We start from the raw sequence: 13,017 nt of genomic DNA, 5'->3' as shown, positions 1-13,017 counted from the left end.
ACTCCCTTTGGCGCAGTAGAATAAGATGGAAACATCAAACCTCAACTTATTACTTTTACACAATAATATAAACTAGCCATTTCTATAACAAGAGATCTATCTAAATCAGTAAAACCCAAAATCAAAGTTTCATGTTTTTCTATCTCAAGCACAAAGTCCAGAAATGGTTTCCATAGGTTTGCTTTACAACAACTGCATTTGTTTTGTGAAAGCTGCAAAAAAGGTCATTAAAAATCAGTTTGGTCATGTGATTGACCTGTTTTACAGCTGTCACATCTTATGACTTAAATGGGTAGATTGCATTACAACCATATGTTGAGAGCCACCTGTAGGTGATTATGTTTCAAATCCATTTTTATTGGGCAACAAATCTCTAGATCTCACAATAGCATTTTCCTGGAATCCTCTATTCTCCTTCCAACACTTGATTAATCCTCTTTAAAAGCCTTGGTTTTTTTTTTTTTTTAGCCAGCTCAGTTTGCCAAAAATTGATTACTATATTCAGGTCTGAGGGGAAACTTACTTGAGACAATTTTGCTACTTGATTGTGACCCCCATGCCTTTTTCCTGGCATCCTTCCTCTAACTATAATATATGAAGGAGTTACAGCATAGTCTTACTGAGAATCTAATCAGATATTAGCTACAATCCAGTATAACATTACTGGAATGAAAGTTGACCGAAAGAAACCTTTCCTACCTTGGTCTTGGGTAAAAATGCCATAAGTTTTAAGGGACAAAGATCCTCCATTAAAGTAAACTGGGAAATCTGGCTGACTTTATTTCCAACACACCTACAGATGAACAGTCAGTCCTCAACATACAATAGCTCACTTAGCGACTGTTCAAAGTTACAACTTCACTGAAAAAAGTGACTTATAACCATTTTTTCACAAGACTGTTGCAGTATCCCCATAGTCACGTGATCAAAATTCAGACAGTTGGCAACTGACTCACATTGCAGTGTCCCTGGGATCATGTATTCACCTTTTGCAACTTTCTGACAAGCAAAAGTCAACGGGGAAGCCAGATTCACTTAACAACCGTGTGTGACTAACTTAAGTGATTCACTTAACAACAAATAAGGGGCAAAGCTTACTTCACAAATGTCTTGCTTAGCACCATAAATTTTGGGCTCAATTGTCATAAGTTGAGGACTACCTGTAGTTGGTGTCCTCCAATAAATCTGCAATTGTAGAGAGACTACCACAGGGGGTGTCAAACTGGATTTCTTCGAAGGCCAGATCAGCACTGTAGTTCTCCGCGGGCTGGCCAGTTGGGAGGTGGGTGGGACAGAATGGATGCTTCTTGAAGCACCCTGCCGGCCAAAACGGGGCTCGGGGGGCTGCATGCGGAGGCACCGTGAGCCAGTCTTTTGCTATTTCCAGGCTGGCCCTGTGGGCCAAATCCAGTCCGTGGGCCTTGAGTTTGACACCCCTGGACTACTGCATTCAAGCAGATTTCCCCTCACTCCAATCTGTTAAGGCCACTATTTGATGAATAGAAATTTGGATCCAAGAAGAGCTGCTTTGTGAGTTGGATTGGTCTGCTTCAAGGCTGACATTACTGCTCCATCAAACTAGCATGAATAAATTAAGATAGACAAGGAGCCAAGAGAGTCACAATGTTTTATTAACATCCTCAGATCCCAGAAGAGTAACACGATCCATGCTATTAAACCGAGTGATGCAGCAGTCAGAAAGAACTACAGCATGTCAAAAACAGGTACTCAAACCAGCACGAATATGAATGATTTGATGCTCTGTTCATCCACTGGACGATGGCCAAGGCTATAACTGAATAATTAATTCCTTGGTTATGTGTGTAATATATATCCATCTATCCCAAAACCTGACACACAAATACCGTATCAGTTTCACATCACACATAAAAATGGAAGTGGGTTGCTTCCATGAATTTTACTAGAAGACATTAAGAAGATAATAGGCCCTCTGAACAAAGAAGATGTCTCCAAATAATAGTGGTGATTCTTTCTGAAAGAAAGTGCTAGTTTTTCTGACTGTACGTGTCTTGTGCCCTAAAAAAAGAAAAGCAGACTTCCCCTCCCCCATCTCTAGGATGGGAGTGTTAGAAACTGAACACATTTCATAGTTAACAGTAGTTAGAGGAGCCATTATACTGAATAATAGCAGGGTTCTATTGTTCTCGGCAAGGCATCTTGCCTGATCCCAGTCTCTGCTACATTTCAAACGTATGCAGTTATTTTTATGCACAACTTCACATTCCGCGCTAGGAAAGGAATTGCCTAGAATTTGCATTTTAAATTTTTTTGCTTCTCTTCAATTTTATGCCTTCCTTAATTCCTCAGATACCGTCTCTCTCCTTCATTGAAACGCTGGCCACAGATCCCTGACGCTCTCAGTCTGGCCACACATTGAATCAGATTCCACCTACTGCGGTTTCCTAGGCAACCGGTTTAGCCTTGGAAACAGGCTGCAATGAAGGGGGGGGGAAAGGATCCCTCTGTCTTGTCATCCTGTAACATTTTCGGTTCTGACAATGCCGTCTCATGGCTTAAAAAGCAAAAATATGAAAACAAGTGAACGTCTCCCTTTGTTATTTATTTCTCCCCCCTGAATTTTGAAGAAAAGGAGCAGAGAATTGCTTGAAATCGATGCCCAGAACAACATTTATTTTACACCTTTTTCTATGCCATTTGAGCATATGGCTATAGTGTTCAAATATAAGAAGGCGTTAAGACCCCAGTGCTATCAGTTTCCTTGCTGGCAGGTCACAAAAGACTTTGAAATTTCAGCGTTCAGCAATACAACCACCATGGACATCCTTTGGGGGGGAAGAAGGGAGGGGGAAATGATAAAGCACGCATGTTGCAATGCAAACTTTGTTCCTTCTGTAGGGGGGTTGTGATGTTTTGCTTATGCACATAAGAGTTCGACATTTTGGCAAACACTCTTTATCATTTAGACTGCATTTCAGACTGATATCCATTTATGTGGCCATATGTCCTATTGAACTTAGTGGGATTTCATTCTGAATAGGCACACATCAGATTGCAATTCTATCCAGGGCCTCATGGCCTCCAGATGGGACTACATCTACCTTCAATGCGGTTAGTTGGGAGTTATAATCCAACGGTCATTCATTATAGCCTTGGCAAGACACCTAACTGGAGAATCTCATTGTAGACTTTGTAGAAGGGAATTTGGGTTAGTCTATGATAATCGAAAATCAGAAAGAGTCTGGTAGCATCTTCTAAGAAAAACACATTTTATTATGAGGCATAAGTACTCATGCAGGTGCTACCAAGCTGATTTCTAGCTGGGGAAGTCTATGAAAACCATCTAAAACTGACATTCAGTATGCCATATTTTTCGGAGTATACCATATTAGTTTTTGGGGAGGAAAACAAGAAAAAAATTCTGCCTCTGCCTGATAGCATCCATCAGTATTCATCTGGCTATCATCCTTGCAGCAAATAGTAAACAGCCTGGTCAGCTTCAGCACATTATTGCAGTCTGATTAAGTATGAGCAGCTGATTGGTGGTGGGTGGACCAGCCTCCCAGAATACCCCAAATAAGCTATTCCAGGCTGCAGGGATTGCCACAGACCATCTCCGCCTCTGTGCCTCATGTTTTTGGCTGCCGAATGCTCTGTTTTAGCCCCATTCCAGGCTGCGGGGATTGCCACAGCACATCACTGCCAATTGCCACCTCTGTGTGTCGCCTTTTCGGCCTCCACATGCCCCGTTTTATGGCCTCTGTGCATCACGTTTTCAGGTGGTTCCAGGCGGTGGGGATTGCCGCCGGCACCAATCCCCACAGCCTGGAAACACCTGAAAGCCCCAATCCCCACCACCTGGAACCGCCTGAAAATGCGATGTGCAGAGGCCAAAAACAGGGCAAGCAGAGGCCAAAAATGCGACACGCAGAGGCTGAAAATGTGATGTGCGGAGGCGGCGATTGGTGGCGATGTGCTGTGGTGATCCCCGCAGCCTGGAATGGGGCTAAAACGGAGTTTTCTCAGGCTGAAAACGCAATGCGCAGAAGCCAAAAACGTGAGGCATGGATGCGAGGCACGGAGGCAACAATGTGCTGTGGCAATCCCTGCAGGCTGAAACAGGTCTAAAACAGCGTGTGGTGGCCGAAAACGGCCAAAGAGTGTGGGCCGGCAGGTGGGCGGGGCTACATTCGGTGTATAAGATGCACCCAAATTTTCACCCTCTTTTGAAGGAGGGGGAAAGTGTGTCTTACAGTATTGTCTGAAAAGTATGGTAATTTTATGCTGTTTTTCATAGATGTAAGGCTCACAGATTTAGCGACTCTTACACTGCAGTACTGCAGTGTTAAGTACCCTTTATCTCAATGAAATCAATAGTCTGGATTTCACTTTGGGTATTGGCCTGTGTGCTGCTAACAAAAAAAGGCATTTCCGATCTAAGAAAGGATGAAGCAGCTGTTTTTGCTGATAAGTTGAAGACTGAAAAGAGAAACCAGAGCCTTAAAGACTTTAGTTAACCGTAGCTTCTAAATCTGGTGTCCTTCAGATATGTTGCTCTGACACAGAGGATAATGGGAATTACGGTATGTGATGAAGCATTTCTGTTTGTTTTTTTTTAACCGCAGTTATGTATAATGCTGCCTTCTGTGAGTAGTTATATTAGTCTTGAGGACAAGGCAAAACAAACATGCTTAAATCCAGCAACAAGGGAAGATCATCATCAGCTGTTCTGTGTGCAGATAGGGTTTCATCCCTGGCAGCTACAGTTAGGAGTGGATTTGGACTTTAAGATCTGCCGGCATCGTAGATGAACACTGAGCTTGTTGTCCACATGGTCGCATTCTAAATGCAGCAGTTCCCTGGGTTCCTATTCATGAACAAAGGTGGATTGAAACTCTTCCTTCCAACTTGCAGAAAGGGAGGTTGAGGGAGAAGAATCTCAACAGATCCATATCAAGCATTCATAGAGTGGACATAGAGCTTCTGCCCAGCCTATTGACCGCTTAACAGATACACTGCAATGCCTCGAGGCGAGATGGGTGACAATTCAAAAATAATAAAAAATAAAATAAATAAAAATAATTAAATTAAATTAAATTAAATTAAAAAATAAAATAAAATAGTTGTCTGGAGCAAGAGGGCAGCACATGCGGACTTTAGAGACCAGATATTTTTTCCTCTCCTGATTTCATAAGAGATGAGATCAAGAATATCAGCTCTTGTCTGGAGTTTGCAAAAGGAAGTAAGAGATACAGAGTTTCCTGAATCATTTTGCTTAGATAATTGGATTTTTCTAAACAGTAGAAATGTGTGTATTCACTGAAGGATTAATATTACAAGAGCACCAGAGTAAGAAGTGGGCTACATCCCAAAAGAGTAATTCTTAGCTCCTAAATGTAACAAGGGAAGCTTGTTAAACTTTCCAGGAAGAAAAATGGTTTCATAGTTAAACAGATTCATAATTTGTTACAAAGTTCCTGCATGCTGTAATGTTAGAAGGACAAAGAAAGCTCTGGAGACTTTGTTATGCTGCACTTCTTCTTCTTCTTCTTCTTTTTTTTTTTTTTGTAAATATGTAATAGAGAATAAAAAAAGGGATGCGGTGGCTCAGTGGCTAAGACGCTGAGCTTGTCAATCAAAAGGTCGGCAGTTCAGTGGTTCGAATCCTTAGTGCTGTGTAAAGGGGTGAACTCCTGTTACTTGTCCCAGCTTCTGCCAACCTAGCACTTTGAAAGCATGTAAAAAATGCAAGTAGAAAAATAGGGACCACCTTTGGTGGGAAGGTAACAGCGTTCCGTGCACCTTTCAGGTTTAGTCATGCCGGCCACACAACCACGGAGATGTCTTCAGACAGCGCTGGCTCTTCGGTCTTGAAACAGAGATGAGCACCACCCCCTAGAGTCGGGTACGACTAGCACATATACAGTATGTGAGGGGAACCTTTACCTTAATAGAGAATAATAGAAGTATAAAGATGCAGGAAAACTATCGTATTTCCAGAAAACAACTGGCTCCCTCTTTCAATACAAACTGTTACCTGTCTCTATGCAGCAGTATATGCACAACACATTCACTTGTGGTTAACAGAATTATCGTTTACTTCACCCAATTGCCTGCAACATCTCATTTAATCATAAGCTGGCTGGGCTCACTCTCTCCTCTGACGTATATCCACTGGTACATGAATCTGATAGATTCTAGATATGACAGTAATCCATTAGGTAATATAAAAAAATCCATTTCCTTCCAGCCTTCAAAACATTTCGAGAATTTAGGTTCCATTTCAGGGTATCCAAGCGGTCCCTTTCCCATTCTTCTGGAATTGAAGCACATAGATGTTTATCTTGGAAAAGGGACCATTGCAAGTCACATAATAGTTGTCTTAAAATGTATGAGGTTTTGTTACAACAATGGAGCAATTTGGTTTTTCTTCCTTGTCATTCCAGGAATGAGTTGTCTCAGTTAGTGCCAATTTTTAAAAAAATGCAAACTACATTTCATCTAGAGCACTGATGGTTAACCTTTTTGGTGCTGAGTGCCCAAACCGTGCACGAATGCACGTGTGCATGCCTGAACCCCAAAAATGCAATGTGAGTGCCCCCCCACCTATGCTCCAGCCCCCCTGTGCATGCGTCCTGCTCCCCTGTGCCTTATTTTGGCTTTCAGGCTGGTGCAGGAGGCTTTCCAGGCCCAAAATGGGACACGGGTGGGGGGCCTCATGCAGCATCCCCCGCGCCCCGTTTTGGGCCTGGAAAGCCACCTGCACCAACCTGGAAGCCAAAACATGGTGGACGGCTACTTTGGGCCTTTGTTGATGCAGTTGGGCATGACTCCGCCCCGAGACCAGTGGTGAAATGCAACATTTGTTACTTCCGGTTCTGTGGGCGTGGCTTGGTGGTGGTGGGTTATGTGACTGGGTGGGCGCTACCAACTTTTTTTCTCTTTTTTAAAGCATTTTTTTACTATTTCGGGTGAATAGGTTATAAAAAATGGTTTTAAAAGGTTAAAAAAAGGGCTCTGATGATCACTGCTGTGGCGCGCAATCATCAGAGCCTTTTTTTTTACTTTTAAAAGCATTTTTTGGGACTTCCGGTGGCTCCGCAGACGTCGAGGACGGTCTCCATAGACCGCCAGCCACCCGATCTGTTAAAACCGCCCTGACAGCGCTAAACAGCTGTCCGGCAGTTTGAAAAAACTCTCCTTCGGGCAAAGAAGGAGAGGAGAGCCGGAGGGGGTGGGTAGAGCTCCCCGAAATCCAGTCCACTGGATTAATTCCAGGGACTCGGAGGGTGAGAGCTCCTCAGTTCACCCCTCCCATCGCTCCGGATCGCTGGTGCCTCTGTCTTCAGAGCAAGACGTCTGCGTCCAATTCTGCCGGCAAACAGTGAGTTTTAATGATTTTCAACAAGGCAGACAGAGCGGAAGCAAGAGTGCAAGCTTTTTAAGAGAAACAGAACTTAACTCCGTGAATACATTGTTGCAAACGGAGCTCTCTGGAGCTGGAGGCTGGGAGGAAGCCTTTGTTATGGGCGGAAGGGAAAGTGAAAGTTAAAAGGAAACTGCTTGTTAATAGCCCTCTGCCTGAAGAGAAAACTACTGGGTTTTGAGTATAGTTTGAAGAGAGGATTGTTTATTTTGGAAAAACTTTGGAATATACTTTCTAAGACTGTTTACAAGATTTTCTGGCTGTAAAAGGAAAACTTTTCTTTAAATAAAATGGCTGCTAAACAACTAAAGCCACCAACTTCTAAAGGGGGAGGAGGTTCCCCTGTAGTGACTCAAAAACAACAACTTCCGGCTGATACACAGTCACAAGACTTTAAAGAATTTATAATGGGTGCCCTGAATAATCAGACAGAAATGATGAAAGGATTTTCAGAGGAGTTAAAGAAACTTACAAGTGTGGTGGAGGAAAAACATGATGAAATAAGAGATGACATTGTTTATGCAGTTTCAGGATTGGCTACTCACATGTTAAAGATTGAGGAGAGAGTGCGGGAAATTGATGATGCTAATTTGGAGATTGCAACTAAACTGGGAGAGGTTATGATACAGACAGAGAAAGTGGATGACGAGATGGTTATGTTACAGTACAGGTCAATGGAATTTGCCCTGAGGCTGAGAGGTTTGAAAGAAAAGAGTGGTGAAAATTTAAAAGATGTTTGCTCCAATGCTTTAGCAGAGCTGATTCCAGAAAGGCCAGAAGATGTGGCAATTCAAATGGACAAAATTTACAGGGTCAATTCCTGGCTGGCAAAACAAAAGCAGCTACCAAGAGATGTGGTGATCTATTTTACAACAAGGAGAGTTAGAAATGACATTTTGCAAGCGTCTTATAGAAATAAGATTAAAGTGGAAGGACAAGAGCTGGTGGTCCTGAAAGAGCTTCCTCCTAAAATGTTAAGAGATAGAAAGCAGTTTGGCTTTTTGGTGAATGAACTAAGAAACCAGCAAATTCAGTACAGATGGGATGTCCCATTTGGGATAATAGTGCCATACGCTGGGCAAAGACATCGTTTAAACACAGTTGGAAAAGCAAAAGATTTTTATGCCAATGTTTTAAAGGCTGGAAGGCCACCCTCACCAGGGGGTGCTAGAAAGCAATTGGAAATTACTCAACAAGAGAAAGATGGAGGGCAACCACAAACCTATGCTCAAGTATTAGCTGGAGGAGCTATTTTGGAAGAAGATCCATTACTGACTGGGGGTCCACCACCAACCTTGGAGTCATTAACGATGATTCAGCTGCCAAAAGATCAACGACTGACAAGGGCTACCTATAAACAACATATGGCACAACAGCCTCAAGATCCAACTCAACAAGCCCAAAAAACGCAAGCAGTGGGAGGAGCTAGGCCGAAGTCTAAAATGGCGGACGAGGTTCAGCTGATGCTCTCGAAGCTTGGAACGCCTAGAGATGGCAAATAAATTTCTATCTTGGAATGTTAACGGTTTAAATTCTCCACAAAAAAGAAAGAAAATATTTCATTATTTGAAGCAATTTCAGAACGATGTCATCTGTTTGCAAGAAACGCATATTAAATCTTCAGATCAAAAGTACTTGATAAATTCGAAATTAGGTACACATTTTGTGGCATCAGCACCAGAAAAGAAAAACGGCCTAGTAATATATGTTAAAAGAGGCTTAGTGGCCAATTTAATTGAGGCTGATACTCAAGGTAGATATATTGCAATTGAATTAACAACACAGAGTGGGAAGCTGCTTGTAATTGGAGTATATGCACCCAATCAACAACAAGATAAATTTTACAAACTTTTACATACCAAAATATTACAATGGGACTATAGATCCTTATTTTTAATGGGTGATTGGAATGGGGTATTAGATACCCAGAAAGATAAAAAAAGTCTTTCCAAGATCTCCATGCGTGCTAAGTTGCCTAAATCTTTTTTTGATATTTTGGAGGATATGGAGCTTAGAGACATTTGGAGAGAAAGGAACGTATTGGAGAGTGATTTTACTTTTTTCTCAGATAGGCACCAATCTTTTTCGAGGATTGATTTTATATTAACTACAAACGATCTTTTTTCTAGGGTGAAGAGTACGAAGATATGTCCAAGAACTTTAACTGATCATAGCCCGGTTTGGGTGGAACTAGAGCAGGAGAGAGGGGAAAGGAGGTCTTGGAGGCTAAATGAGAATTTATTCAGATATGAAGACAATTTGTGTGAGCTTAAAAAACAAATGAAAGAATTTTTTATTAATAATATGAACAAAGGAACTTCGATGGAGATGGTATGGGATGCGTGTAAGGCTTATATGAGAGGAACATTAATCTTTTTGAATAATAAACATAGATTAAAACAACAAAATAGACGGAAAGAGATAGAGGAGGAAATTAAAAAGAAAGAACAATTGCTTATAATTAACCCGGGAGATAAAAAGGCAAAAGATATGATTAATATTTTAAGAGAGCAATTTAATATGTTAATGGCGGGGCAAGTAGCAACTAGCATACAATATGCCAGACATAACACATTTTGTAATGCTAATAAACCTGGGAGATGGTTGGCTTACACGATGAGGAAAAAACAGAAATCACGTATTATAGATAAAATAGAATTTAGAGGTAAAGAGATTTATCAACAGAATTTAATAAAAAAGGCTTTTTTGGAGTTTTATACAAAATTATATGCTAAAGATGCAATTCAAGATGTTGATATTGATAGATATCTAAAGATGGAAATTCCTGAATTAACGCTGGAACAGAGAGATAGATTGAATCAACCAATAACTTCTGAGGAAATTGTTGGAGCAATTAAACAATTAAAAATAGGTAAGGCTCCGGGAACAGATGGACTAACAGCTGTTTATTATAAACATTTACAATCCGAAATGTTAGAACCACTAAAAATTTTATTTAATAAAATACAATTAGGAGGAGGAGTACCACCTTCTTGGAAAACAGCCTTTGTTTCACTAATTCCAAAGGAGGACCGAAATTCCATTAAACCGGAGAATTTCAGGCCAATTTCACTTCTGAATACTGATTATAAGATTTTTGCTAAAATATTAGCTAATAGACTAATGCCAGTTATGCAACAAATAATTCACAATGATCAATCAGGGTTTATAAAAGGTAGACAAATGAGATATAATGTTAGACAAATTGTAAACTTATTGGAATATTTGGAAAAAAATAATCAAGTCCCTGCAGCGTTTATATTTTTGGATGCAGAGAAGGCATTTGATCGTTTGAACTGGCAATTTTTGTTTAAAATAATAGAGAAAATGCACTTTGGGGAATATTTTACACAATCAATTAGAGCGATATACCAGCAGCAATCAGCACAAATCATAGTTAATGGAGGTTTAACAGAGGCTTTTAAAATTGAGAAAGGAACAAGACAGGGGTGTCCTCTGTCCCCACTATTATTTATTTTGACTTTGGAGGTATTACTGAATAAGATACGTGATTCACAAAAATTGAAGGGTATTGTAATTAGACAACAAGATTACAGATTAAGAGCCTTTGCAGATGATTTGGTTATTACCTTATCTCAACCTATAGAGTCGGCTCCATACATATTGGATATAATTAATCAATATGGGAAAATATCAGGATTTAAAGTTAATTCACATAAGACAAAGATGATAGTTAAAAATATGACTACATTTGAAAGAGACAAATTAGCAAGATTAACAGATTTTGAAATAGTTAAAAAGGTTAAATATCTAGGGGTATACATAGCAGCTTCAAATACAAAATTATACAAAAACAATTATGAGGTACTTTGGCAGAAGGTACAGAAGGATATGGAAAATTGGAAAAAATTACAGTTGTCTTTATTGGGAAGAATTGCAGCAATTAAAATGAATGTTTTACCTAGATTTTTATTTCTGTTCCAAATGATACCCGTGCTTAAGAAAGATGAAAATCTGAGAGAATGGCAGAAAGGTGTTAATACTTTTATTTGGGCTGGGAAAAAACCCAGAATAAAAATGAAAATTATACAAGATACACGTGAAAGAGGGGGTCTTAAAATGCCTAATTTAAGATTATATTATGAAGCAGCGGTTTTATCACAAATCAGTGATTGGTTTAATTTAACTGAGGGGAGAATTTTGAATTTAGAAGGTTATGATTTGTTATATGGATGGCATGCCTATTTGTTATATGACAAAAAAGTGGATAAAGTATTTAAGGTTCATATATTAAGAAATGCTTTGTTAAGGGTTTGGAAAAAATATCAATATAAGTTAAATTATAAGATACCTTTATGGGCAAATCCTAGACATGCAATAGAAAATATAAGTATAGAACAAAAACAGGAGGTGATTACTTATAAAGAGCTTCTTATTATGGAAAGGGGGGTAATGTATTTGAAATCTTTAGATACACTGAGAGAAGAAGGTATAATTTACACATGGTTTCAGTATGGTCAACTTCAAGCTAGATGGAAGGAAGATCAAAAAATTGGCTTTGTGCAAAATGAGGAGAATTTGGTAAAACAAATTAGAGATCAAAAACAAATGCATATTAAAAGGTTGTATAATGCTTTATTGGAAATAGATTCTGAGACGGAATTGGTTAAAGACTGTATGATTAAATGGGCACAAAATTTTCAAGAGCCAGTAATGATGGAAACTTGGGAAAAGATTTGGATTAGAAATGTGAAATTTACACAAGCACAAAATTTAAGAGAAAATTTTTATAAAATGTTTTATAGATGGCATTTAGATCCTAAAAAATTATCATGTATGTATTCTAATGTGCAAGCTAAATGTTGGAGATGTGACTGTGATGATGCAACTTATTATCATATATGGTGGACTTGTAGAAAAATCAAAGCATTTTGGATAAAGATTTGGTGGGTGATGCAGAATATTCTTAAAAAGAGACTGAAATTTACTCCACAGTTGTTCCTACTGGGTATAACTACGGACTGTACAGTTGCAGAGACTAAATTGATTTTGAACTTGATAACAGCAGCAAGATTGTTGGTAGCACAATACTGGAAGAAGGACTTTTTGCCTACTATTGATGACTGGATATTGAAAGTAACTAATTTAGCTGAAATGGCTAAAATTTCAGCATATCTGAAGGATCATACACAAGAAAGGTACATACAGGACTGGAGAAGATGGATTGATTATATACAAAATAAGTATCAGACCAAAAGATATCAAATAGCTTATGAATGATTTCTTTTATCTGTATAAGTGTTATATAAGTGACATTAGAAGTATTATGTTTAAGAAATAGGATTTTATATATGGGGGGTTAAGATTTTTTTTTTTTATAGGGATGTTAGTTTAATGATTGGTTATGCAATTTAGATTATTGTTAAAGATCAATAGAAATACCTTGTGTTCTGCTCTGGGAAGTCGGGGAGGGGGAGGGGGGGTTGGGGGGGTTGTGGGGGGTTGTGGGGAAAATATGTTTGTTTTTAAAACTTTTTCAATAAAAAAAAAAAAAAGCATTTTTTTACAAACTATTCGAATAGGTTGTAAAAAATGCTTTTAAAAGTAAAAAAAAGGCTCTGACAATCACAGTTGTGGCGCGCAATCGTCAG

The sequence above is a fragment of the Pituophis catenifer genome, unplaced genomic scaffold (genome assembly GCF_029215685.1).
Source record: "Pituophis catenifer annectens isolate HBS135680 unplaced genomic scaffold, rPitCat1.0.hap2 SCAF_3, whole genome shotgun sequence".
Lineage (NCBI taxonomy): Eukaryota > Metazoa > Chordata > Lepidosauria > Squamata > Colubridae > Pituophis > Pituophis catenifer.
This window is presented reverse-complemented; position numbering follows the sequence as displayed.